Source organism: Alexandromys fortis, unplaced genomic scaffold (genome assembly GCF_014885135.2).
Source record: "Alexandromys fortis isolate MF-2015 unplaced genomic scaffold, M_Fortis_MF-2015_v1.1 scaffold_24, whole genome shotgun sequence".
In the NCBI taxonomy this organism is placed as follows: Eukaryota; Metazoa; Chordata; class Mammalia; order Rodentia; family Cricetidae; genus Alexandromys; species Alexandromys fortis.
The window spans coordinates 5,655,970-5,683,766 of NW_026067906.1; the positions used below are offsets into that span (position 1 = coordinate 5,655,970).

At 35.1% G+C, this 27,797-nt stretch overlaps 1 pseudogene; it reads right to left on the reverse strand.

Annotated features, from left to right (window-relative positions):
- Positions 1–5,288: 5,288 nt before the first annotated feature.
- LOC126497468 (small ubiquitin-related modifier 2-like) lies at positions 5,289–27,797 on the reverse strand (annotated as a pseudogene).

A 27,797-nucleotide genomic window follows, 5' to 3' on the forward strand; every position in this document is an offset into this window, starting at 1 on the left:
AACAAAAAACAAAAAACAAAAAAAAAAAACAACAGGGGAATAATATACTTCATTGCTAATGAATTAAATCATAATGAATTATAAAATAAATGATATCAAAAATTGGAAAATACACAAACACCTAAAGCACCCAGAAATAGCCTTAAAATATATAAAGTTACTTAATTTTACCTCATGACCATTAAGAGATAAGCTCAGGTCATCTTCTCAAGACTCTTAGGAGAAAAGCTCCCTTTATTCAAGGTGTACAAAAAAGACTTTGGGAGGAGTTAGTTTGTGTTTGTCTTTTTGTTTTTTTGTTTGCTTGTTTATATTATTTTTAAATGACTCTTTTATGCCTTTCAATCTTACATTTTTTGAGCCATAATCCCTTTTGTTATCTAAGAATTGAGAGGTGAACCTATCTAATTGTGGTATTGATTTGAGGCCAAAATGTACAGATTTGCAATGCGAAGTGTTTCTAATGTTTTTCTTTCAAGTTTATGTAAAATTTATATATGGTATAAAACTAAGAACTTAGCATGTATTTACTTAACATTTCTATATTTCTTAATATTCTATGAGTTAAAATATGTGCTTTTCTAGGAAAACTCCAAAGATCCTCTTATGTAGTGTAATTGTTAAGTGTCCAACACATCTTTACTTTCCTACCAATTAACCTAGTTCATTAATGACGAAAATTTTGCAGATGAGAAACTTGGGCCTGAACATTTTGTTCTCTTCTGACTGGCAGGTGTTAGACTTTACTGCTGGAAGATGTACGATTTGTTCTCTATGAAATATGGTTAGCATCACCTTGCTTTTTTATTAAGTGCATATTTATAACCTTTAGAAGCAAATGTACTCTATCCACATGACGAGCATTTATTGTTTTATGTTCTGCACGCAAAGCTGCTTTTCTTAATAATAAGAAACAGCTGTTGTAAGCACAACAATGAGCGCAGTGGGTCATAGATGCCTAAATTAGATACAAAGGGAGCCAAGCAGGACGAAATGCTTGAATTCTGTCTCACTCTTCCATGATTGATGCACTCGAAAAGGGATTCTTATATACTGCGCCGAGATTAAACAGATGCTAAGAGGGGCCCGTGCTGGTGGTACATTTGTTGGGCAGCTGTGTTTTACACTAGGGGTGATTACAATGGGGAATCAACGTCTCCATGACAGTAAGATTGACAGAATCCCCACAATGGAAAATGAAAAAAAAAAAAAGAAAAAGACAAAATATTACCGCAATTCGTAGATGTCATCAGTTGTTTTATAATAAATATAAATCTTTCTAGCCTTAGTGAGGAGCCCATTAGTTTGTTTAACAACATCAGTCGCTATGCCTTACTTACTATTCTAAAGTTTGATTACTTGCTTAATAATAATCAGGCAATCGAACTAAATTGAGTTTATAAGGTATACTGAGTGCTGTGAATTTAGGAAAGAATTAAGAATAAACTTATAATTCAAGTCATGTTGTACATGGGGATTGCCAAACATTTAGCTTCTTTTTTAATGGCTGCTGTCATGAATATAAAAGTCATCTTTGATCATGATTTTCATATGTTGAAAGTTAAGTGTTCATTGTCAGGTTAATATGACATGAATTAAATTACTTTTTTATTTGTGAAATATGTATAGTTTTGGATAATTTTGGATGGGGAATCTAAACGATGCATAAAAAACATCAACAATGTAGATGGTACAATTTCAAAGATTTTCTAGGTTATAATATGATTATGAATGTATGTACATTTAATTTTTAATTTGTAGTAACTTTTATAAAGTATTTTTGAAATGAGTATTAAAAGCAAAATTATTTTAGATAAAAAAACAAACTTAAGGAAAATGTGGGATTATGCAACTGGTTTACCATTTGGATCATATTGACATAAGTAAGCACTGTAGTGAGATGTTACAAGTTTTAAATTTTTTGATGTTCTCAAAGGAAATGTCCTCTGAGTAATATGTAGTAAATGGTAATTGGTCTCAAACCAGACCAATGATAGTGAAATGAGTGTGGTGGACCTAAGAGCGGGAGAACTGGCCCTACCCCTTGCTGTAGGCTGCATTGGGTGAGCTAGCCAAGACAGTGATGGAGAGCTTGCCTGGGTTGTGATGATGAAGGCAAGCTGGCAGACTGACCAAAGCAGCTACCACCGAGACCAGAACCAGGGCTACGAGTTAGCCTAATCCAACATCCAATGAATCTATAAACTGTTGGAGCATGTAAAGGGGACAAAGCTACAGATCCAAAACAACAGAATCTCCATGAGAGAGGACAACAATAGGATATCCATGAAGAGCCCATTATTGGCAGTGTAGAAGACATCAGTGGCCTCAAAACAGACCAATGATAGTGACAATAAACACAAGTAAAAATGAATGAACTAAAGGGTAAACCATGTGACTCAATGGGACACACTCTAGCTTTCACAAGCTGCTGCTGCTGCTTCTTCTTCTTCTTCTTCTTCTTCTTCTTCTTCTTCTTCTTCTTCTTCTTCTTCTTCTTCTTCTTCTTCCTCTTCCTCTGCTTCTTCTCTTTGTTTAGTTTGAGTGTTTTCTTTTAAATTTGGTTTTATTTGGACAGAGAGGTTAGAAGGGCAGAGGACAGAAGCAAGGGGAGGGGGAGATAAGTAGTAACGTATCAATAAAAGTTAAAGACAAAAAGGACTGAAAACATGATGACTAACACTCAATACCAGGAAAACTAATAACTCAGTGCTCAGTGTAAAACAAACAAACAAACAAACAGAAAAGGTCAAGCAGTTGAAGAGACAATTTAAGTATCTGACAGGTATATGAGAAGAGCTACAACATTTCTGTTCACCAGGGAAAAGCAAGCAAAATAACACAGAAGATTACATTTCACAAGTTATGACAGTTCCAACAAAATGTACTAGTTGCCAGGGAGGTTACAGGGAAACTGGAATACCTCCATACTAACTGAGGAGTACAGAATTATGTAGCTAGTGCCAAAACGGAATATAAAATTTCCTGATAGTATGAAGGGTCCTCTAAAGGTCAGCGGTAACACAACCACGGGATCAAATATCTCACATTGGACATGAAGCCAAGATACGAAATCAGGATCTTCAAGAGATACTTGCATTTTCAGATTCATTGTAGCATTATTAAAATAACCACTTTACGGAAATAGCTAAAGTGTCCATATCTAGATAGAGAAAATGGGAATTTTTTTTCATAATGAAATGCTCTTCAACCTTTCGAAAGGAAAAAAAAAATATTTATTACAACCTGGGTAAAATAGAAAACATTATTCCAGACGTAATATACCAGGATTATGTTGGATAGATCTACTTATGAGACCTTTAATATGGCCTGATTAATAGTAGTAAAATATAGAAGGGTAGTTATTATAGATTTCGTGAAGGGTATTGGGAAATTATTATGCTTTTTTTCATGTCATTTCCTTTATGTTACATGCATAATTTTGGAAATCCATTGTGAAACAGGATATTTTTATTATTAATCTAATAATAAAATACTTCAGTATTAAGAGTAATATTCACATGTTAAGTCTTTGCAATATTTATGCACACTCATACATTTCTCCACATATCTATACAGGACCCAATAACTATTAGAAGATGGATATGCCTATTAACTTGATGAAGGTTATGTCAACGATGTATGGAATAGTGAAACTCATCAACATCTATCAAATTGCAGAATTAATTGCATATTAATAGTGCTTTAATAAAAATTAAAATTTATCAAAGTGAGAATAAAGATACATTAATGATGGTTCATAAATACCTATAATACTTTTATTTAATATACATGATGGATATTACACATTTTAATAAATCTAGATAGGTTTCCTTAACACATGAAAATAATTTTACTTAAATGGAGTACACTATTGCTTAATATTTTCTTTTAATGCCATTTTAATAGTATTTTTTGAAAGTTTCATATATTTTATTTACATTTGTATTATCAAAATTTATCTCAATATTCCTTTACTAAGCTCTCCTCCAAAAACAAAATACATAGTTTTATACATTATACTTTGATCATTTTTCCCTCCCAAAATAATCACTTGATCTTTTCTATCTTTCTACCCACCCAATTTTATGTTCTCCATCTCTCCTTCTCCAGAATCAATTAAAATCTAAAGCAAAGTACAATGTATTTTAATCATTCTCCTCCTCTATACATATACCATATCTGTCCCACTTCACTCTACTTATCTAATTTTCTGTTTTCTTTATTTGTTTGAAACCCATCAAGTACAGTTGATGCTATGCATACACAACTGGGAGTGAAATTTCCAGGGCAGAATGATTAACCCACCAGGGGTCACATTCTTAAAGAAAACTGACTCTCCCTCTCCTGCTGGCTTTCAATAATCCAGAGCTTCTCATATATTGATAGCACTTCATTCCCATGTCCCTTTGCATGCTGGGATTGGGTGTCATTTTCTTTTGTGCCAGTATTGCCCATTGGAAATGTTACAATAAGTTATTATTGTATCTTGTAGCATTCATAGGTGGGTGAGATTGGTGGTCATTTTTCTCCTCATGAGAGAATGTTGAACACCAAAGACACTCGACTTGTGGCTTGTTTCATTCATGGCAAAACTAGCCTTTGGGCAAGGAGCTGCCCATGCGTCGAGTCTAGGCCTTGGCCAAAGTTGCTTGGTCCTACATTACAAATGAGATTTTGGGTGATTGTTAGACAACTTGGGGCCCAAGACCCAAGATGAAAACCATGCCCAACACAATCTGGATGGTTTTGAAGCTAAAGACGCTTGACTTGAAGGGAAAACTATCTAGGATCATTTTGTTCAAGAGTAATTTATCTCCACTTAAAGACAGATTGCCCTACATGTAACTGCTACATATAAAAAAGTTATAAAATTGTTCTTGGTTTTACGATGATAAATGAAAAACATTAAAATTCTTCAATTGAACAAGGTGTGCAAGGATTTTGTAGTTGGGTTCTTTTGTTAAAACACTGAGAGCAAAATAACTTCTGGAATATAAAGATAAGAGCTGATGAGCGAGCCACTAATGGAGCAGGGGGGTATGTTCACAGAACCAGTACTTTCCCCCAGACCACCTCCATCTGCTGTCAATCAAAACAGAACATGGGCCATTTAGTTTAAAAAAGGAGAAAAAAAGCGCAATATGCTTGTGCACATACACCAGTTACTTTATGTGCAATAAAGAAATGGGCACAGGGAAATGAAAGAATAGAGAAAACTACTGTAGTAGTCAGGATGTGGTGGAACCAAACTGCGGCTTTCTAATTGCCAATTGGTCTAATTGGTCTATAACAAAATTCTGGAGTAAAGTAGCAGGTTCCCTTTTTAGTAGACACCTCCTGTCTGCTGCTGGAACACGTCAATCGTACCTTCATCCTCCATTTCCAACTGTGCAGGTGTGTCTGTTTCATTGATTGGCTGCCTGCCCATCAAACCGGAATCTGATCTGCCTCATTGACAAACCCTGTCGTTCACAATAGGCTTTCATCAGTTTACTAAGTGGTGTATGCTTCTTAATTTTAAACTGCACCACAGAGCCATCCTGCCCCGCCACCTTCAAATTAATATGGTCGTTGTTCGCGGTCTTGACTCCTTCCTTGGGTTTCTCGTCGGCCGTCTCCTCAGCTGCCGCTTCACAAAAGAGGCACCAGGTCCGCACTGAAGGAGCACACAGGCAGCACCAGGAGCCGCAGAAGAAGGAGACACAGCGGCGGACGATGTGGAGGGCACGCGCCAGTTTTTATTTTCTTAAACTTCAGATAAAAAAAAACTATTCTGCAAAAAATATTTTTGGCTTTTTTATTTCATGGTAAATTAAAAAATGCCTTTATCATTATTTTCTATTATTTAATCACATGAATATATCATGTTTTTCACTTATTTACTAATACCATATTTCTTTCCAGTAGATGAAAATTATAAATATTTTTTGCAAGGCATTTTGTATGTTTTATATCCTTTGATATAAGAAGGAGAATTACAAAGTAATGCAACACAACACAGGAACACTTATCTTTTTTTGTTGTTGTTGTTGTTTTTTTACCAGATTATTAAATTTATTTATACATGACTAAAGAAAGCTTGATCCTACTCCAGAATTAGTACTGGCCCACTTTTGAGCTGAAAGTCATAAGCTGCTTTTCTCAGCTACCACTCTTATGTGAACAATGCTTCAGTTTTCTACATTGTATCCTGAACATTATTTTGTTATTTATCTTCAGTAAGGCTATAACATTTATAATTTGGCTGAACTATGATTTATATTAAATTATGATGGCATGATAGCTTTTCACTTTGCCATTACTTTGGTCAATTGTCATATTTTTCTAACATGAATTATATACAGTGAATTCCAGAGCCTTTTTGTATTTTCTGCTTTCTTATTAGATATAGTTAAATATTAACTTAATCTTAAAGATGTATTTTTTTTTAAATTTTGTAGACTTTGCTGGTTTGACCTTCTATGTAGTGTGCAGTGTAAGTATATGTGATTCCCTCCCCTTGTTTCCAATCTGATGACAAGACTTTATTAGTGATTGTAAATATACAACATTTTATAGAGAGCCTAGTTGATAAGTCTTATTTTATTTTTAAATTTCAAAAATTAAAAGGCACCCCAGGCAATGATGGCTCACATTTTTAATCCCAGCATTCAGGAGGCAGAGGCAGGCAGATCTTTCTGAGTTCTAGGCCAGCCTGGTCTACAAGAGATAGTTCCAGGACAACTCCAAACAAAACCAAATAAATACATAAATAAAAAATAAATAAATAAATAAATAAACGGCACACATTGAAAAAAAGAAAGTTGCTAAACATTTCACTTAACCTTGGTCTTCATCCTCAGAATTGATGGAATTCCTTTGTCTGATAAATTTTTAAACTCTACTTTCTCTACTCTTCATGAAAACTCAAACAGTGTTCTTGTTGTAATGCCGTTTTCAGAGACTGTTGTCATTGTGGGACCCTCCTTATCAAAATACTAGGGAATATTATATCTTTCTCTATTATACAGAATAGTTTGTGTATTCTTGACATTTCTTTTTAAAATATTAGATGGGATTTTACCTCAGAATCCCTCCAGGACCATAGTTTATTATGTGACAAATAAGGACATTTGTATGAGGGCCTAAAGTCACTTGTTATAGAAGTTACATCATTGTTTGATTGGATAGGGATTAGATTTCCATCTAGGTAAGGTCCCATGCCAAAAGTCTGAGTTCATGCTTTATCAGTTTGGCATTCTCTTTTATTTTCTAAAATGGGAGTGAACCTCCAAATAATTTTGTCTAATACTTTAGAACTTCCCTTAACTAATTAAAATAGACCCCAGTATACTACCAAGGGTAAATTACAAATAAAATAGACCACCGTATTATCCATAGAAGTTACAAGTTCTTAAATAGAATTTATTCTCTAAGACCTTATGAAATGCAAGTTTAGAAATGAGAGTTTACATGGTAATATAAAAATATCTGCAGATATTTATAAGTGTTTCCTCTGATGGTGACATCCTATTCATTGGAAAGTAGCATCCAAGCCTACACATTTTCTTTATAACATAATGTAGCAACTTACAACTCCTAATTATGTAAACCTTTCAATTGTGTTTTAAATGTTTTGTTTGTTTTGAGACAGGGTTTTGTTGTATAGCCTTGGTTTGTTCTGAAAATCACTCCGTAGTCCAGACTGGCCTTGAACATACAGAGATCCATCCACTTCTGCCTCCCAAGTGCTGTGATTAAACATGTCCAACGCCACTGTCTGCAATTATGTTAATCTTATTATTATCTTATTATTGGCACAGTCTGCTGTTATATTAGATTTTTGCTTATTTATTTTATTAATCACCTGTAGGTATTTTAAATCTGTAGAATCTCTCTCTCTCTCTCTCTCTCTCTCTCTCTCTCTCTCTCTCTCTCTCTCACACACACACACACACACACACACACACACACACACACACACATTTGTGAATTCCTTCCTCTGCATCCTTCAGTTTTATCCTGTATTTTGTAGTTCTGGTTTTAGATAGATCCTTAGGGTTGTTATTATTATCCCTCATGAATTCATTCTTTGTTTTTATGTTTAAGCCTTCTTCCTTTTTTTTTTTTCATAAGTATCAAACAATGTGCTCACAGGGAATGAACTCCAGCTTTTACTGATCACATCAATTTACTGGGATTTTTATTTTTTGTTTTGCATATGATTGATCTCCCCTGTTCTATATCTCCATCAAACATCTAAGAAGTTCAAACTATGGCTACTTTTTCCTTCAGACTTGCAATTTCACTGTATATTAAAGCATCCCATTAGAAGTAGCCTGTGTTCTGTCTGTACAGACTAAGAGTCTTTATCTCTTTATTTGGGAAGTATGATCTACTTGCTGCTATTTTCATTGCAGTTATGTCAGTTTATGTGTATGTATTATTTTGATACATTATTTTCAAGTCTTATGTTTGTGTCCTTTTCATGTTTTCTTTTGGGTAAACCAATTTTTTTTAGATATCCATTGCATTCTACATGTCTAGTTATGTGTCCTTGAAATTTTTTGTTGCTCTTACTTTTTAAATTGAAATCTGCATATTAATGTATAACATTTGCTGGAATTGCACCACTCTCAATAAAAGACAAGGAATTTTAAACGACAAAATGTATTTGTCCCATCCCTTTCAGAATGTAGAGGTGTTTCTTTTTGCTCCCATTCCCCAATTATATACTAAGTTATAATTTCAATAATAAACATTGTGGCTCCATTTAGTAACCCTTAGAGAATCAATCTTTAATGAGGGCATTACCATGTGACAGATGACAAGTGGCCTTTTAAGTTGAGGAGTTATAACAGAATGACACAGACCACAGAGAAAACCGTCAAACTTAATATGACAGGATTTAGACAAAAGTAATAATGTCTGTCTTGTTCTATTAGCGTTCAAACCTATAAGGAGTTAAACTTGATTAGCTTATCTATATCAGTATGGTACTTCGCTCGTATTAGCTACTTAATGAGTACTCTGTTATTACTAGCATATATTTGATTTCCACTTGCATCATAAAATTCACGTTGTTGACTCATTAGTGTTAAACAGTCAGATGTATTTTGAAAAGTAACTGAGAAGAAAAAAGTACTATATAACCATCTGCATTTCTTATGATTTTCAGCACTGTTTGTATGGGAATTGTGAATGAAGTCATAATTCTGTTTCATTAGATGAGCTCTCTTCAGCTTTTTCCCTTGCATAAGCATCCCAGAAACAGATACATACTATAAATGTTTGAGAATATTTTCTTTGAATATAGAGTTGTAGGTTGGAGAGCTATTGTTGTCTACTATTGTAAGTGAAACTTGTTTACCAACTGCTTTCATCTTATTTTATTGCAACATTGCCTACAAGTTGTTCATTTAATTTTCTTTTCATTCATTTTATTACTTTTTTGGTTATCAAACTGTAATACCAATAAAATATACTTGTATAAAATAAATTGTTTGAATATACATAGATTAATTTCTCATGTAGAAAATAATATAGGTAAATACGTGGATTTGGTGTTCTGTTATTCTCTTGATGTTATGATGATATTATGTATTCATTATCATTGTTGTTGATTTTCACATCAGTTGAAAATGGAAATGTGTGTTTTCTTCCACATTTATCAATCTTAAAGTTTTCTGAACTTTTTGGATATTCAGCTTGAGGTTCATATTACATTTCGAAAATTTGGAAGCATCATGCACTTAAGTGTATTTGTTCAGCTTTAAACATCTTTAAATTTTGAGCTGCTAAAAATACAACTAGAGTTGATGAAATTGTATTATAGAATTACAGAAGCCTAGGTTATTTTCTTTATCTACTAATCTGTAGCTGTTATTAAAAGATAGAGCATTCAAATAATATATTTCACACTTATACAATCTTTTATCCTATAGTATGACTTTGTTAGATCTAGCAGGTATTTGGGGGATGAATTTGTATGATTTTAGGCATTATACTTATTCTTCTTTCAGACAATTAATTTAAGCTTTATTTGTTATAGTTTCTGTTCATTTATTTCCTTGATGATATTATTTAACCTTTTCTTTTAAAATATATATTACTAAATTTTAATTGTGTATGTAATGTTTTTGTTATTTTTAATTGGTTCCATTTTTTTCTTAGCTCCAAAATTCTGTTAGATCCTAGTTTAATGAAAGCAAAACTTAACTGTTAAATAAAAATAACAGTAACAGAGATTCTAAAGGAATGTGGTGGAAGAAAAAAATTAACTAGTATTGAATAGGAAGGCATGCTTACAGCAATAAAGGAACTCACTTACCTATATTATTTTCTACAAGAGAAAGTAATCTATGATATATTAAAACAATTTATTTCATACAAGTATATTTTATTGGTATTACAGTTTGATAACCAAAAAAATAATAATAAAAGGAATGAAATGAAAATTAAATGAGAAACAGGTAGCAATGGCACTGGCGAGGTGAGGCATGAAGATTGTTGTGATTTGAAGGCAGACGGAGCTATATTATGAATTCCAGCCATACCAGTGCTACATACAATGTGAGATCTTGTCTCAGACAGAAAAAAATAAAGAAAATCAAAATTTATCCTCTAGCTAAAACTATTTACATTTTTGCATCACTTACGCCTGTCAAATGGCTTTTGTCAGGTATCCACATATCACTGTATTAGTAAAACAACGTGTAAGTCAGTTAACTAAGTTGTAGAAAACTCAAAGTACTTCCTAAAAGGCATATTCAGGGGACTAAGAATAGCAGGACAAGTTTTCAGCATCATTGAAGATATTGAATACCATAGCAAAATATATCGAAAAACATCAAAAACAGTAACAACAATACAAGCTTTGAAAACAATGCAGGATAGTGGAATGTTTATATATTTTGACCTGTAAAATAAAATGATATAAATTATATGCATGTATATAACTATATAGGGAAAACAATTTGTCTGTTACTTCCAAAAAGATTAAGCTTCCATTTATACTATAACGCAGCAATTGTATCCCATATATTCAACCAATATTTGGAGTTGTTATGCTTGTAATTAATTTGCATATGAAATTACTTTATATATGTAATTAATTTCCTCATACTATTCCAGATGATTGTTTGCCCTGTCAATTATATTTTGAACCAGAGCTCAAATATTACCACTAACTTTGTTTTATTTAAGCATAACCTAACTAAGTTTTTATGTCCTGTCCTCAGAGAATTGAAATTCTACTAAAAACATCTTCCTGTAAGTCGACTTCCATGTAAGACGACTTCCAGGTACGAATTTCAAGGAATCACTGAATTTATTTCTCAATAATATCTCTACAGTCTTTTGTTCTGATGTTCCAGTATACAACTGATCATTTTCTCTTCAACTTCAACTTCACAGAAGATCTCTTCAACTCAGTAGATCTTCTGTGCTCTGCCCAGACTGTAGCTTTCTGCAGTAAGGTCAGGATAGTCCCTAAGCAAATTGGCTATGTATGCTTGAGTTCCCTTTATGAGCTCCGTTCTCTCAGACTTGTAGGCATGGACCGATGACATAAAAATGACTTCATTATATACATTTTCTAGTTTAAAATTACTTAAAGGCAGCCAGGCTGCTAATAATTACTATATCATATGAAAAAGTACATTTATTTAGCTTTGAAAGTACAATTATCCAAATTGCTCACATATCGTCTGTGCGGTAATACTAAATATTTTAACAACTTTTTAATTATGAAACAGAAAGAATGTTAAGCTTCACCATGGATTGCACATTAGTTATTAAATAACTGCCAACCCTTTTTCCATAATTCCCATTTTAATATCTGTAATTGTCATCAAAAGCAGCCTTCTATATTTCTTGCTACATTATAGCGATCAATGTTCCCTTTCCTTTTCTTCTTTGCACTCTGTGGTGTTGAAAACTCTAGCAACTGGTTATAACTAGGCCAATCAGTATTTGTCACTTATGTATCCTTTGGAAAATATTAGAAAAGGAAAACCAATCTCCTCTCATTTGTCTCCCTCGAAAACAACTTTTATAAAAGACATGTCTTTATCCCAAAGACAAAGCAAAAAAATACACAATTCTTTTGCAAAGTAGAATGTTTTCTTACTATATGTTCTAGTCTGGTGTGAAAGTAAAACCAACCTCATTTCTTTTGTGAGGTAGAATTCCTGGAAAAAAAAACTTTGCTTACAGAGTTCAGGCTGATTAAAACATCAAAGATAATGATAGATTAGATTCTTGCAGTTCCAAAACCTATTTACAATAAACCTCAGGTGATGGATTTTTAGCCTGCTACATAGCTACTCCTTGAGCCCCAACCTCGTGGCCCCCTGGATAGACTTAACATTCTGGCCACAGCTAAAAATCTTTGACATGTATTATCTTAGTAGAACTCTAGACTTTACCTGTCAAATGACTAAGAGGCTCAATGTCCTTTGTTTATGGCTAGAAACCAAATATGAGTGAGTACATCCCATGTTCCTCTTTTTGGGTCTGGCTTACCTCACTCAGGATAGTGTTTTCTATTTCCATCCATTTGCCTGCAAACTTCAAGAAGTCCTTGATTTTTACTGCTGAGTAGTACTCTAATATGTATATATTCCATACTTTCTTCATCCATTCTTCAATTGAAGGGCATCTAGGTTGTTTCCAGGTTCTGGCTATTACAAACAATGCTGCTATGAACATAGTAGAGCATATACTTTTGTTGTATGATAGGGCCTCTCTTGGGTATATTCCCAAGAGTGGTATTGCTGGGTCCAGGGGTAGGTTGATCCTGAATTTCCTCTGAGCCTATAATTCGTGATCTTAGAGAAGCTAAATAAGAAGGAGAACCCAAAGAAAAACATATAGGCATCCTCCTGAATATTAACCTTCATCAGGCGATGAAAGGAGACAGAGACAGAGACCCACATTGGAGCACTGACTGAAATCTCAAGGTCCAAATCAGGAGTAGAAGGAGAGAGAGCAGGAGCAAGGAACTCAGGACCGCGAGGGGTGCACCCACACATTGAGACAATGGGGATGTTCTATCGGGAACTCACCAAGGCCAGCTGGCCTGGGTCTGAAAAAGCCTGGGATAAAACCGGACTCGCTGAACATAGCGGACAATGAGGACTACTGAGAACTCAAGAACAATGGCAATGGGTTTTTGATCCTACTGCACGTACTGGCTTTGTGGGAGCCTAGGCAGTTTGGATGCTCCTTACTAGACCTGGATGGAGGTGGGTGGTCCTTAGACTTCCCACAGGGCAGGGAACCCTGATTGCTCTTTGGGCTGACGAGGGAGGGGGACTTGATTGGGGGAGGGGCAGGAAAATGGGAGGCGGCGGTGGGGAAGAGACAGAAATCTTTAATAAATAAGTAAAAAAAAATCCTGAAAAAAAGAAAAAGACTAAGAGGGCTCTCTGATAGCATCTGAGTTCTGTAACTGTGATTTCTCTGTAGAACTATAACTGTCTTCTCAATGTTTACACAACTGTGTTTTCAAAATGTCTTGGTTTATAACTTCCTTCATCACATTACAATAAAACTCCTTTAAACTTCTTCCATGTTGGATAAGACAGATTAGAGGGTACCAGAATCTGTGTTTTCCTGGGCCTCAAAGTTTGCTTTGAGAATAGGCTGTCTCTTATTCCTTTTGTTTGTTTGTTTGTTTTGTATAAATAGTTTGAATCTTAGGTTTCATTTTTTTTTCTATTAAAGATTCTTAATAAAATAGCATTCTCTCAGCTGTGGTAAAATAAATAAATATTATTTATATTACATTTTCTAATTTTAATATATTTCTTTTAACATGTATAAATTTTAGTAGGGACTATTAAATAGAAAATAAATTAATTGTATTACTAATTTTAAAACTTGTATTTACCAAATCCCATTGCTCTACGAAATGCTTAGCCTATAGAGAGTGTGATGGCCAAGGGTAACAGACACTTTCTGATGAATGTGTGAGTATATCAAATCATTTCAGTACTAGAAAATTGGTCAGCATTAGGGGAATGAAATAAGATATTTAGATATAAAATAAACCCATAACATGCTTCAGTGAAAAAATATTCTTTTATGTGTAAAACTATATGAAAAATAATATCAACCTGCTGTTTGAATTTTAAATATTATTGTCATTTTTCATTTCTGTCAAATAATGAACCACCAAAATAAAGTTGCTTCCTGGTTGTGGTAGAAAAATGTGTTTGCCAACTTTACAGATCTAGTGTTAAATTCCTGCCCTAATCCAAAGTATTTGTGCTAGCAGGTTCAAATTTTTTTGTTTGTTTGTTTGTTTGGGTTTTTTGTTTGTTTGTTTGTTTTTGTTTTTGTTTTGGTAATTTGAGATGTGGTTTCTCTGTAGCTTTGGAGCCTGTCTTGGAACTAGCTCTTGTAGACCAGGCTGGCCTTGTACTCACAAAGATCCGCTGTCTCTGCCTCTCGAGTGCTGGGATTAAACGTGTACGGCACCGTGCTATTTTAAAAACACAGTAAGAGACATCAACTACCAGGCAAAATTGTATTAGGAAAAAAAAAAAAAAAGAGGCGGAGGAGGAAGAGAAAGAGAAAGAGAGAAGGGGAGGAAGAAAACACCAGAAAGGTCAGTCTGTTCGCCTAAGCGACGACTTAAGGACGTAGCTGTGTAAGCAGGTCTCCGGGATGAAAAACCAACACCTCAAAGAAAAGTTGGAGGGATGAGAGAGAAAGTCTGTCCTTCATTGCGCTGGCTGAGGAGTATACCGAGGGTCGAATGCATCTCCACTGCTTCCTAGTTGTAAATATAGGTGAACAGTTCGCAGCTAAGGGGTTTGGAGTCCTGGCTGTTCTTGTGGTTTTGGTTTGAAGGCCGTGATGCAGCACAAAAAATAGTCAAGAAGGAAAACACTCTTGTGACCAGGAACTACCTCACCATAAGTAGCAGGGAATCCAGCCTCTCAAACCTCCCCGCCCCCAACACGGATCAGCAACTCCACTCTCTTCCGCCCTGCAGGTTCAAGTTTTATTAGCATTAAAATGCAAAGGTATTGATTGAGACAGCCCTAAGGTAACAGGCAAGGTGTTCAGCAAATAAAGCTTGCAGTGATTGTTACAGAAATTTTTCCTTTCCCTTTCTTGAATGGACTGAAGAATCTAACACTCTGGAAATTGTGAAGAAAAATGACTTTATAAATAAAACCCACCCGTATATTTTCAAAACAAAAAAGCCATAATTTATTTTAAAAATTACAGTGCAATACTTAGCATCAAATCTATCAGATATTGCATGCAGTGCACACGAAAATTCAGATCAATGTTATTAATATGTATTCTGCAAATACATAAAATAGCAGAAAACACAAGGGAAAGTAATACTATATTGATCAGCCATCAAGATTTTACATGCTGAGCAGTCAAATACCTGAGATTTTATAAGGAATAGTTTGTCTCAATATTTTCAGCTGGGTCACAGAATTTAGGCAGCATTTTCAAATGAGTAACACTTAAAATGTTCATTTATTAGCTTAAAGTCCTTGGGAAAATAAAACTTTGCTTCTAATGTTTTCTAACTCCTGTTGGTGGCATAGAAAGACCCTAGTTAACATTTAACAGAGAATAAATTCAGCTATACTGTGTTGTCCTTATCTAACAAATTTACTATCACACTCTAACTCTTGAGTCAACTTGAATGCATTTCAATGTCTCTTGTGAAGTCTCTGGTCCATGACATACTGAGTTATGATATTTAATTATCAAATATTTAAACCTATTCCATCTTTTTTCCTATTTTATTGTTTTATGCCATTCCTTTTCAGTACTCTTATTAAATTATTGAAACTAAATGGAAACTCACGTATGTCAAAACATGTGTATATGTTGGGGGATAGATGAACCATGGTTAATAATATTTAAGAAATGGCAGAAGCAGGGTCTATGAGAGCTAATCCACAGGCTAGATGTTTTAAAGTCATTTCTAGTGGGGATCCACCAAGTCCCATGTCCAAGATTTATGGTATTTTCAGTAATAAGGTCTCACTTTCTAGTTCTGGAAGGCAATAAGGGCTATGGCAAGAGTCCTTACTGTATTGGGAGTCTCTTGGACATGCCCTGTAAAATATGTGCTATCATCTATACAAGCCATTAAGGGAGAAAGGTTGTTGACATGGGGTCAGCTGGAAGTCCAAGAAGCACAAGAATGACCAGAGCAGAAAGATATCTGCAATAGTACAATAGTAACATTACCTTGGGGTAAACAAAAATTGTCTAATAAGGCCGTAATTAAGACAAAAGAGCTGCTCAATAGGAGGAAAAATATAGCTAGCATTGAAATCCTAGCCAACTAACTGTGACAAGAAGAGTCATAGACCCTGCTTCTGCCATTTCTTAAATATTATTAATCACTTCCCACACTGAAAAATACATTTAAGGAAGTTTTATTATCTTGGTGAGTTTAATAGTCTTGCAGAAATTAAATTACTATTTATATCTGAGAAATTTTGTTGCCTGAATCTTATTTTGTCTGATATTGTTAAGGCCACTATGCCTTTTCTGATTAGATTTTATACAGCATGCTTTATTCTTTCTGTATCTTTGTATTTTAAATGATATTTTATTGACAGTATATAAGATGATATGCCGTTTGCTTCATTATTCATCATCAGTGTGCTATTCAGACTATATACAAGTAATACAATTATTGACTTTGTTTGGTTAAAATCTCTAGCATGGGAAGTTTTGCTCAAAAATTTCCTCCAGCTTTCTTTCCTTTTACATTTTTTCAGCCAACTTTTGGGATTTTTACAATGTACTTTTATTTCCACTACTGACTATTTTTTAGTTATGTGCATTTTTCCTAATGATTCCAATAGATGCCCTAGTGCTTCCTTGAACCTTTTCACAACTAACCCTCACCAATACTTTACAATCTCATTTACTGTCCTAGGAACTTTCTAACTTTCCAGTTCTCTCCCATAATTTACTTTGATGACCAAGTTTCTAAATAACACACCTAATAAAAATAATTTTTACATTCTGACACGTATCTAGGATGTAGATATATTATGGGGGCTTAAGTTAAAAATAGTTGCTGAAACTGCAGAGAATATAATAAAAACTCAGTGAGATAAAAATTAATGGCATGGATATCCTGCAATTCTCCTAGGAAAATAAAAATGTTTAAAATCATCTTGTAAAGTTAGCAGACATTTATAATCACACTTACTAAACAGCTAATGGTGTTTAAGAAGAGGATGAATACACAACAGAAGTCCTGCCAGAACAGATTGGACAATCTTAGACCCACATGACATGGTTCTTTCATTGTTTATGCAGTGTTTCAAATTCCGCCAAACAAGATGCTCAAGACTTATTTGTTGCTTATTTCTAATTCCATTCTGGGAATCAACGTTCTGTGTCTGGAAACACAGCTCATCTTCCATACAAATTTTTACACAAAGCTGATTTGTGCAGTGTGTTCATCAATCTTGAGCTCCCTGTGGACAATCTTGAGAAAAATGGACCGAACTATATTTATTTCTCTGGATATTTACATTTATATTGAAAAAGCATAATTTGACATTGTTCCCACTGATGTCATTCCAAACCTACAAGGTTTACCTGCCTTCTTTCTTTGTTTTATTTGTGACACTTTTTCAAACAATGAGACTCCTGGTTGACTACCTACCGTGCACTTATGTATTTGAATTATCTCCACCATCGCCCACACATAACTGATTTCTTGTCATAACCTCATACAGCATAGGTACCCTTGTCTCTGTCTGGTTTCTGACATTTTGCCAGGCTTCTGGCTGAGAGTCCTACTTTCCCCTATGCTACTGTATTGCAGTATATTATCTATCTGTCTTTCTAACTACCTATCCATCTATATACCTTGTACCTTTATCTATCTACCTTATTGTCTGTGTATACTTTATATCTGTGTGTACTTTATGTCTGCTCCTGCTTCCTGAGATAGAACTACTATATCTTTTCATGCAGAAGAGTTATAAAAACTTTGGAACAGGTGATAAGATAATCTTTTGTTTCTTTTGTTCTAATGAAATTACTTTAGCAGAGCTCTTTCAGAGCCTGAAAGGGAGACTTATCGCTAAATTAACCAAGAATAATAGTAAGAATCCAGAATTGCTTTTTTGTTTTCAATATTGTTTTCTACTGGGATAGAGTGTATTTGTATACCATAAGGAAAAGTGTTATTGACTTTAGGATAGTAATCTCTGCCCCAAGTCAGGTTTGAGCCCTTTTCCTCAATGAGTCAAATAAAAGAAAGAAGCTAAAAGTAAAAGCAGTAAAAGGAAATTGATTCCTCAATGATAAAATGAGAAGAGGGACAAGGAAATCTAGTGATCCAAAACCCCAAGTCTTGAAGTGAGATGAAAGATTAAATACTGGGTAAAGAGAATTCACAGATAAATAGTCCCCTCAACAGATCCTGGAAATGCAGATGGAAAAAGTATTTGCACATAGGCAAATAAGAAAACATTCATATCCATGAAAAATTTTTTTTTTATTTTATGTATGATGTATAGGAGTCCTGGAAATTTTGAAGGAAAGTGTCTCTGCAAAGGGCCTTAACATTTGAAGGGGTAGAAGATAAAAGGATGTCCTCTATCTACAGGTATATAAGGCTGTCCACAAACAAGCCTTTCTCTTTAGACACATTTCCCGGCCATGTTCTGTGCAAATGGAGAAAACTCTTTAAGAGAACATTGGATCTGCTAGTTCTACTTGTGACAGAAGTTTTCAACATTAAGAATATTTCTCTGTAAAACTTACATGTTTTAAAAAGAATGCCTCTCTCCTTGCAGAAATCAACAAATTGGTAGTTTATACTATGTTATTGAATTTGTGAATATAATTATATATTTATTCTAGTTGGCAAAAATGAGAAATTGAACTTTTCCCCATGGTTAATTTTGCTCCGAAAATTGTAAATTATCAAAGAGCAGAGGTGAATGTTTTTGAAAACTTAGAATAAGAAAATGAGTTTTAGAAATAAAAACATATAATCGCAGCACTTGAGAAACTAAAGGAGGCAGATTAACATGAGTTCTGGGCTATCTTGCACTACACAGCAACCACCTGACCTGGGAGGGTTCCACAGCAAAAAAATTCTCTCAGTCTGTAGATTCCTGGAACTAATTACATAAAAACAAATTAAGTCAAGAAACAGAATTTTATGGTCAACTAGTATGGTGTGTGATACATAGAAACTTGCATTTATTCATGTTGAAAATATGCTGTATATGGTTATAGAGTCTAGGAATCTGGACTCTTGGGGTTTAGAATACAAACAGAAGCAAGAGAAAGGACATAACCCTGATGGCTATGTCCCAAATCAACTTTGTGCAGGATTCAGCAGGGTAGATGCACATGGCATGAGGCATTCAAGAGGACAGATTTTGCTGCTGAAGTGTGAAGACAGGGAGCTACAAAATTCAGGAGGGCAGCTATTTCAGGAAGTGTACACAGAGCATGTGGCAGAATTCAGGAGTGCAAATGTAGCAAGGAATGAGTGCACAGTACGCTGCTGTCTTTAGGAGGGCAGGTGATCATTGCAGGTGTTCACTGAAACTAGAAAGCTACATAACTCAGCAGTGCAGGCGAAGAAGTGTGTTACATACACCTCCTCTTCAAGAGGATGTATTGAACCTTTCTATTGCCATACCCTTAGTTGATTAGATGAAACCAACCCCCACTTTGGAAGGCAGAGCAATCTGCTTTACTTATACCCCAAAGCTTCATGAGCTTTTATTACAGAAATACAAAGAATAAACTATTGCTCAGCCAGACTGATGCATAAAATTAACTGCCACTCAGGAAAATGAGGAGTAAGTAATAAAAATACAAAACTACAGGGAATTCTTCTTTATTTGAAAAAAAAAAATAATGTTTGAAAGAAGCTAAGTAACAAGATAAACCCTAAAAAAAATACATAGTTTCCCCCCTCGGAAGGGGAAATAGACAAGATGTGCTGACAAAATTGGGAGCATGAGGGCTGGGGGGAAAAGGAAGAGCAGAAGGGGAAAAGGAGGGAAGAAAGGGAGCAGGGAGCAGAATGTAAGGGAATCGCATAAACAAGATGGAGGAGACACAGGGATAGAGAGCAAGGAAAGAGATGTTTTGATTGAGGGAGCCATTACAGTGCTAGCAAAAAACCCTAGCACTAGAGAAATTCCAAGGAATCCACAAGGATGACCCCAGCTACAAGCCTAAGCAATAGTGTAGAGGGTTTCCCAAACTGGTCTTGCCCTGTAGTCAGATTGATGACTAACTTAAATGTCACTATAAAACCTTCATCCAGCCAACTGATGGAAACAGAGGCAGATAAACTCAGCAGAGCACTGGACTGAACGCCCAATGTCTAGTTAAGGAATGGGAGGATTGAGAATACAGGCAAAAAGTTAAAGACTATTGATGGGGATATCCACTGAAACAGTTTCCCTGAGCTAATGGGAGCTCACCAATTCCAGTCAGACAGGGAAGGCACCAACATAGGACCAAACTAGACCCTTTGAATGCAGGTGAGAGTTGCATGGCTGGGGCAGATTGCTGGGCCACTGACAGTGGTACCAGGATTTATCCCTACTGCGTGTACTGGCTTTTTGGAACCTATTCTCTTTGGATGGATACCTTGTTCAGTCTAGATTTAATTGGGATGAACCTTCCTTAAAGCAATGTACCTTACCCTCTCTGAGAAGTGGTTTCAGGTGAAGGTAATGAATGAGGGGAGGGAGTAGGAACTGGGATTGGTTTGTAAAATGAAAAAAAAAAGGAGTTTGTTTTCTTGTTTAAAACATTGTTAACAAGGCAGTGTCATCTTTCTAGAAGCTATATATACCAGTGTAAAAGACACTCGTCTAGAGTAGATAAAATTATCTTTATACCCCCACCAAGTTTCTTTCATTGTTGTTATACCTTTTCTCAGCCTGTTTTCCTGATAGCTATTGGTACATATGGTGGTTTGAATTAACACAGTCCCTACAGGCTCTTCAGGATTTGCATTATTCGGAAGTGTGGCCTCATTGGAGAAAGTATGTTCCTGTCACTAGGGAGTGTGCTTTGAGGTTTCAGAAGTGCAAGCCAGACCTATTGGCTCATTGTCTCTTCTTGCTGCCTGTGCCTTGAGATATAGAACCGTTGCCTGTGTGCAACTATGGTTTCTGCACTGATGATAATGGTTTTGCTGAATTGTAATTCAGCCCTCTTGTATTTCAACTGCTCTAGCAGCTGTACCTGAATCTATTGCTGTTTTAGCCAGTAATTGAGACTCACTTCTACTGGCCTGCTTTGAGGCAGTGGCCCAGCCGGACGTTTATGCCCCCCCCCAAAACTCCTTCGGCCCCTGTCAGCAAATGTAGTTTTAAACTAAATCTCCATCATTCTATTTACCTTTAAGACTTGGGAATCAGAGGCTAGTGTGAAAACCTGCTAGCTCAGAGAGGTTGAGGAGCAGGTAGCAAACATTTGCCTACATTTCAGAAAGAGAGTATTCTTCTTCTCTGCCAAACCAAAAGGACTACCACACTCAAAGTCCCTATTTCTTCCTGTGCATCTCTGTCTCCAGACTCTCTCTAACTCTCTATGAGCACTCTCTGTCAACTGGCTGGCTCTCCCTTCTGATACAAAGTTGGTTTTATTTAATTAATGAAAGCATAAACTCAGGGTTCATAGTGTGGGAGAATATCCCACAGCACAGCCCCAATTAAACGTTTTATTATAAGAGTTGCTAGGGTCATGGTGTTTTTTCATAGCAATAAAACTGAAACTTAATACAATACATTTTGTCAAAGGTCTATGTACATGTTCTAAAGTCATATAGAAAAGAATGTTGTTACATATTAGAATTCTTAAACTACAGTGCATCGAATATGGTGGCCACAGTATATCTAATACAAGAATCATGTTATTGTTGTACATGAGTACATTAACATTATTGGGAAGCCAATATTGTTCATTCTGCTTTATTTTTAAGTTTTATTTAGTTTCTAAAATAAGAACTCTTTATGCAACAGCTGTAATTTAACAATTAGTAGCCAAGATATAATAAAGTTATTTAAAGTTTGTTTTTAAAATTTAGCCCTTTTACCATTTTTATAGATGTATAAAAAATGAAATGTTAAAGTTTTAAAATTAGAAATCCCTCTTTGTTGTGAATTTTCTGGCCTCCCTCAACACCAGAATATATCTGTGAGCTGTTATTTCTACTACATAATATCTAGTAATCTCTTAATGAGAATTTAGTTTTATAAAGGTAGTGAAGTGGCTAGGAAGTATTAATCCTGGTTTAGGATTCCAATGGCATGAGTAAATGTGAATAGGTAGCCCAAGCATAAAATGATACTAACTAAATGATCTTGCGGAATTTGCATAGGCAAATGTAGTCAAAATATGCACTGCTTTCTCATTAAAATAAATCTCTGAGAAGTGTTTTTCCATGTAAAATGGGAGTAACTATTTCTTTCAATGGTTCAGTCTTCAATAGAGAAAATATCTGGTTGACAGTTGGAAAGCATAAGTCTATTTAAATGAGAAGAAAATCAAAAGGGATAAAAGTTTGTCTATGTTGTATGTATCTTTTTATTTAGATGCCATAAACAGTGAGGAAAGGGATGTGGGTGTAGTAAGTATGTGTATCCTATTTCTCTGTCTGCTATTATTGGAAAAGCTAAAAGAGTGCTGTAGTGGTGACAGTAGAAGGGGAAAAAAGAGAAAAGAACAACTCAATGAAATGGAAGTTATTCCAGCAAAATAGACTGTGAGAAAAATCCTCTTTCAATGAAACCAGAAGAAAGATGAGAATAACTTATCTTGGCTTTGTGTATTTAACCTCTACCATCAGTGAACAATTGAACAAGTAGAAATTGGAGCAGATAGCCCAAAAAAGGAAACAATGACAATAATAAAAGCTGTACAATGGGCAAGTGAATGACTGAAGACTGTCTAGAGGATTGGAGCAATCTATTGAGAGACTAGCCCTAAAAATGAGCTATATAATCCAGTCCATTAAGGAATCAGATATTTTAGTTGGATTGTTGAACTTAGCCACAGAGAGAGTATAATCTTTCTGGAATTATGATTTCCCTGAACAATAAAATAGTAGAAAAGACAAAAGAAGTGAAACAAGTAATGTTGTATTACTTCTTTTCCACCTCCCCTATGATTTTTTTTGTATCCTTGTAATTGGTTCTTACTTTTTTAGTGTATCAGTTAGTCTGAGTGTATTATATTAAGTGTCTCAGGTTGGCAGTAATTTTGAATATTTAGACTAGATGTTAAGCCAAGCGACTATTCCTAGTTTCACATAAACTCAAGATTCTGCATTACAGAGTACAAGGGAAAAAAATGTGATCTGCATTAATGTAACTAATCCATGCCTAATTTTGAAATTAAGAGTCAAATGATTCTTTTAACAAGTACTCTGATAAATTCAGCTTAATTCAATTTTCTTGCATGGAATAATTCCACAATTAATCTTGCAGTTTACAGAATTTGCAATATTATCTTTCTCCGTTTGATTTGGTAATTAAAACAAATGTATTCATTGTTTGAGTAGCAGACTCTTGTGTGATCATGTCTGATCTCATTGTACTAAGGCAGGAGGGACTACTCCATCAATTGAGTGATAACTAGTCTTCCAACTTTACTTTAGCGTTTTCATCCAATATGTGTGTCTACAGCATCCAGCCAATATTGTATATTCCATATTTTATACCTATAATTTTCTTAGTATTATTCATAGCTTTGTAACCTCAGTGTTTGTTTCTGAAAACAATGTATCCATTGTGCTTGCTGTGATCAATCCAAATTGCATTATTTATTTTATTTTTTGTTTAATTTTAACCTAATATCATACCATGACTACTAATTTATATGGGGTTGGGGTGAATTTAATTGTGTGTTTGTTGTACAGCCAGATTACAGATTCTCTTCCTTACCATTAATGTGAATTCAACTGCTGGAGATCTTTACTAGCAGTAATAAAACTAGCAAGACATTGTTTTGCTCATTCTGATGCTTGTTTATGAAATTTTGATGAAATTCCTTACCTTAAGATGAAAGTGGCAGATCACTGATACGACTCATTTCAGGTTATGAAAGTCATGTAGCTTTCCAAAGACTATAACTCAACCAAACTGATTTCAAGAAAATATTCTAAGATGTAAGCAATATTTAAGTTTCTAGCTTCTTTGATTTTTGTTTCAGTCTGTTCTGTTATAGTATTCAACTGCATTTTCTTCATTGGCAAGGTGTTTAATTGTCATTTCTTATCATTTATTTTTGAATTTTGTCATTCTTACTTAAAGCTTAATTTTCAGATTACAATTATAAAGTAAACATAAAGTTCTCATATGATCTTCATGCTATTTCTTCTTATTGTCGCTGCCTTAAGTATTCATGATGTACATTGAAACACTAAGAAATTCATGTTAGTACAATGACATAAAGAAGGGGATAAACTATTTGGATTTTAACATTTTTGACTAATATCAGTTTTCTGTTTCATTATCCAAATATAATTCTTTGCAAAAGCTCATTGATAACTGTTCTAGTTTATGAAGAAGCCTCAAATCAGAATATTTTAGAAAATAACCTCCCGGAAACAAAGCTGTTCTTCAAAAGAAATCACGTGAGTATTTGCTGAGGATGCTATCTGAAATCTTCTGTACTTATCAGACTATCTCACCGAAAATTAGTATATTAGAAGTTCTATGCCTGGCTCCTTATACCATAATTGCTAATTCTGAACAAAAGTAAAAGCTAAACCCTACTTCCTACAGACAGAGATACTTGAGTATTTGTGAACATAAATGGAATAATTCACAGGGATCAATAGTAATAGCCTTGTAATAAAAGGCTTAAATTGTGGTTCGTTAGAGCACAAAATTAATCTTCATATTCATTCAGTAGCTATTCTTTTTTTACAATTATAATTGTAAAATTCTTCCTTATCTTTAGAAACTCTCCTATATGCCCTCCCTGCTCTCTTCTTCAAATTCACGACTTCTTTGTTATTTTTTATTTTATTTTTACTTTTGTTGCATGCACACATTCATATGTGTTGTCTTGAACAAGAATAGTCTCCATATTCTCAAATATTTCAATGCTCAGGGAAAGACATTATTTGAAAATATTCAAACGTAAGGCCTTGTTGGAGTAGGTGTTTGAGAAAGTGTGTCACTGAGGGTGGTCTTTGGAGTTTCCAATTCCAAGTTGGGACCAGTGTCTCTTTCGTTCTGCTGCGTACAGACCCAGATGTTGAAAGCTCATCTCTGTCTCCAGCAACATGTCTGTGCGCCACCAGGCTTCCTGACATGCTGATAATGGACTAAACTTCTGAAACTTTAAGCTAGCCCCAGTTATGTTTCCCTTTATAAGCATTGTTGTGGTGACTCTTCATAGAAATAGATCATTGACGAAGACAATATACATATACATATTTATTCCTAAATATACCCGTACAGTCTCTTTAATGTTATCCCTATTTATGTTTTCAGGACTAATCATTTGACACTAAACAACCAATTGGTGTGCTCTTTCCTAGGGAAAGCTATCTCTCCCCATCCCAGCCTTTCTAAGTGCCTATATTTCTTGATACCCTATAGGCTTTTCCCCATCTGATTCTGTATGTTCATCGCTGCTATTCTTGTTCATCTTACATTTGGGCCATCATGTTGGAGAGACTTTATGGGCATAACTTTCGACATTACTAAAAGACACAGTCTCTCAGCAAACTCCCTGTTCCTCTTATTCTCACAATCTTTTCAACCCAGTTCTGCAGTGTTCCCTTAGTCAGAAGGGCAGACGTATTTTGTAGATTTACCAACTGGAACTGGGCCACATTACTCTGTATTCTGATTAGTTATAGTTTTCTGTCTGTAGTGGGATCTGTAATTTAGTCACTATTATGATTGCCTTTCACACTTCCAGCTGTCCAGCTGTGTTTTTATTCCTTCTCTATTACTTGGGTTTATAACGAAGGTAGAATTTTTCTCCTTTTTTTATATTCTTAAGTTTTTAGGCATTTATCAGTATATGCTCAGATATTTATATTATTTTAAATGACCTTTTGATACCATGTACATTTTTCCTTACTGTGATTATTCTGAGTATTAAGACTGGTAACTCTTTGTGGAAGCTATGATCCTCACCTGCCCTCAATCCTTCAATCTCTCTTCTGACGTATGTCTGTCATTGTTGCTCTATAGACTCATCAGATGATCCTCACTATCTTTCCGTTCCCCTTATCACAGGCACAGAACCATACATTCCTCTGAGATACCTGTCATAAGCCACATATTGAGGTGAAATCTGTCAGGCTCCAGCCCCAAAGAAACTTGTACGCTTCAGGATAGGAACGTGAGGATTGGAATTATTAAGCAAAAGGAACAGAGGTATGAGAGAAATAAAAGACAGAAACACAGAACAGCACCAGGAGGGAAATTCAGTGAAGACTGAAGTGAACCACACCCATTTATTTTCCACAGGCTTTTACTCTAAGGGAGAGGAGAGAAGCCACAGACTTCGTTAACACGATATGAGGAATAGACAAGAATTCTCTGACCTTCAGTCCAGGTGGAGCAAATTCACCTCTATACCCAAAACACTAATCAATGACACCCTAGGTCAGGATCTCTTTTTTTTTTTTTTTCATAGCCACACCTGTTGTCAACAACTTTGAAAGAACAAAAATAAGCTCAGTCTCTGACCTTTCGTCAAGGTGAAAAGAGCTCACATCTATGGGCCCCCACAGAAACCTCACTTCTTTCATAGAGCAATGATATTTAGAAAACAGATCTTGAGATCTGATATGCTTGCCATTTCTAGAATATTTCTATGCCTTTCATTGCAGAGGTCATGCTTAGGGTATTGTGATAACCATGTGATCTTAAATCTATAACTCCTTCTGTATGTAATTATTCACATGTATAAAGCCAAAATCAAGTCCATACCAACTTCAAATCAAAGTCTGCAAATTGTTTGAGGAAAAGAAATCTCTAAGGGAGACAGAAAATGTACCTCAATTATAGATAATAGAAAAGAAACTTTTTTAAATTTATTTTTTAATAAAAACTATCTTTCCTCATTTTCCATACCAATCCTAGTTTCACTCCCTCCCCTCCTCCTGCTTCCTCTATCCCTCGTACCCATTTCATGCCCTATCCACTTCTCTGAGAGGGTAAGACTTCCCATGGGGAGTCAACAAACTTTAGCACATTGTTTAAGGCAGGAACAAGGACCTACCCACTAGATAAGGTATCCTTCCAAAGAGAATGGTTTCAAAAAAGCTAGTATAAGCAGTAGGGATAAATCCTGGTCTCACTGCCAGCGGCCCCACCCTTGGCCCCTGTCATACAACTGTCACTCACATTTAGTGAGCCTAGTTATGTCCTATGTTGGATCCCTCACTGTTAGGCTAGAGTTGGTGGGCTCCTATTAGCTCAGGTAATCTGTTTCAGTGGGTGTCCCCATCATGGTCTTGACCTCTTTTTCATATTCTCACTCCTCCTGCTCTTTGACTGGACGTTGGAAGCCCAGTCCAGTGCTCTGCTGTGAATATTCACATCTGCTTCCATCAGTCTCTGGATGAAGGTTCTATGATGACATTTAAGATGGTCATCTATCTGACAACAGGTTAATGCCAGTTCAGTTAACCTTTCCACTATTGCTTAGGGTCTTAACTGAGGTTATCCTGTGGATCCCAGGGAATTTTCTTGTGCCAAGCTTCTTGATAGCTCCATAACAGTTCCTTCAGTCAAGATACCTCTTTCCTTGCTCTGTCTCTGTCGTTTCCCCATTTTGACCAT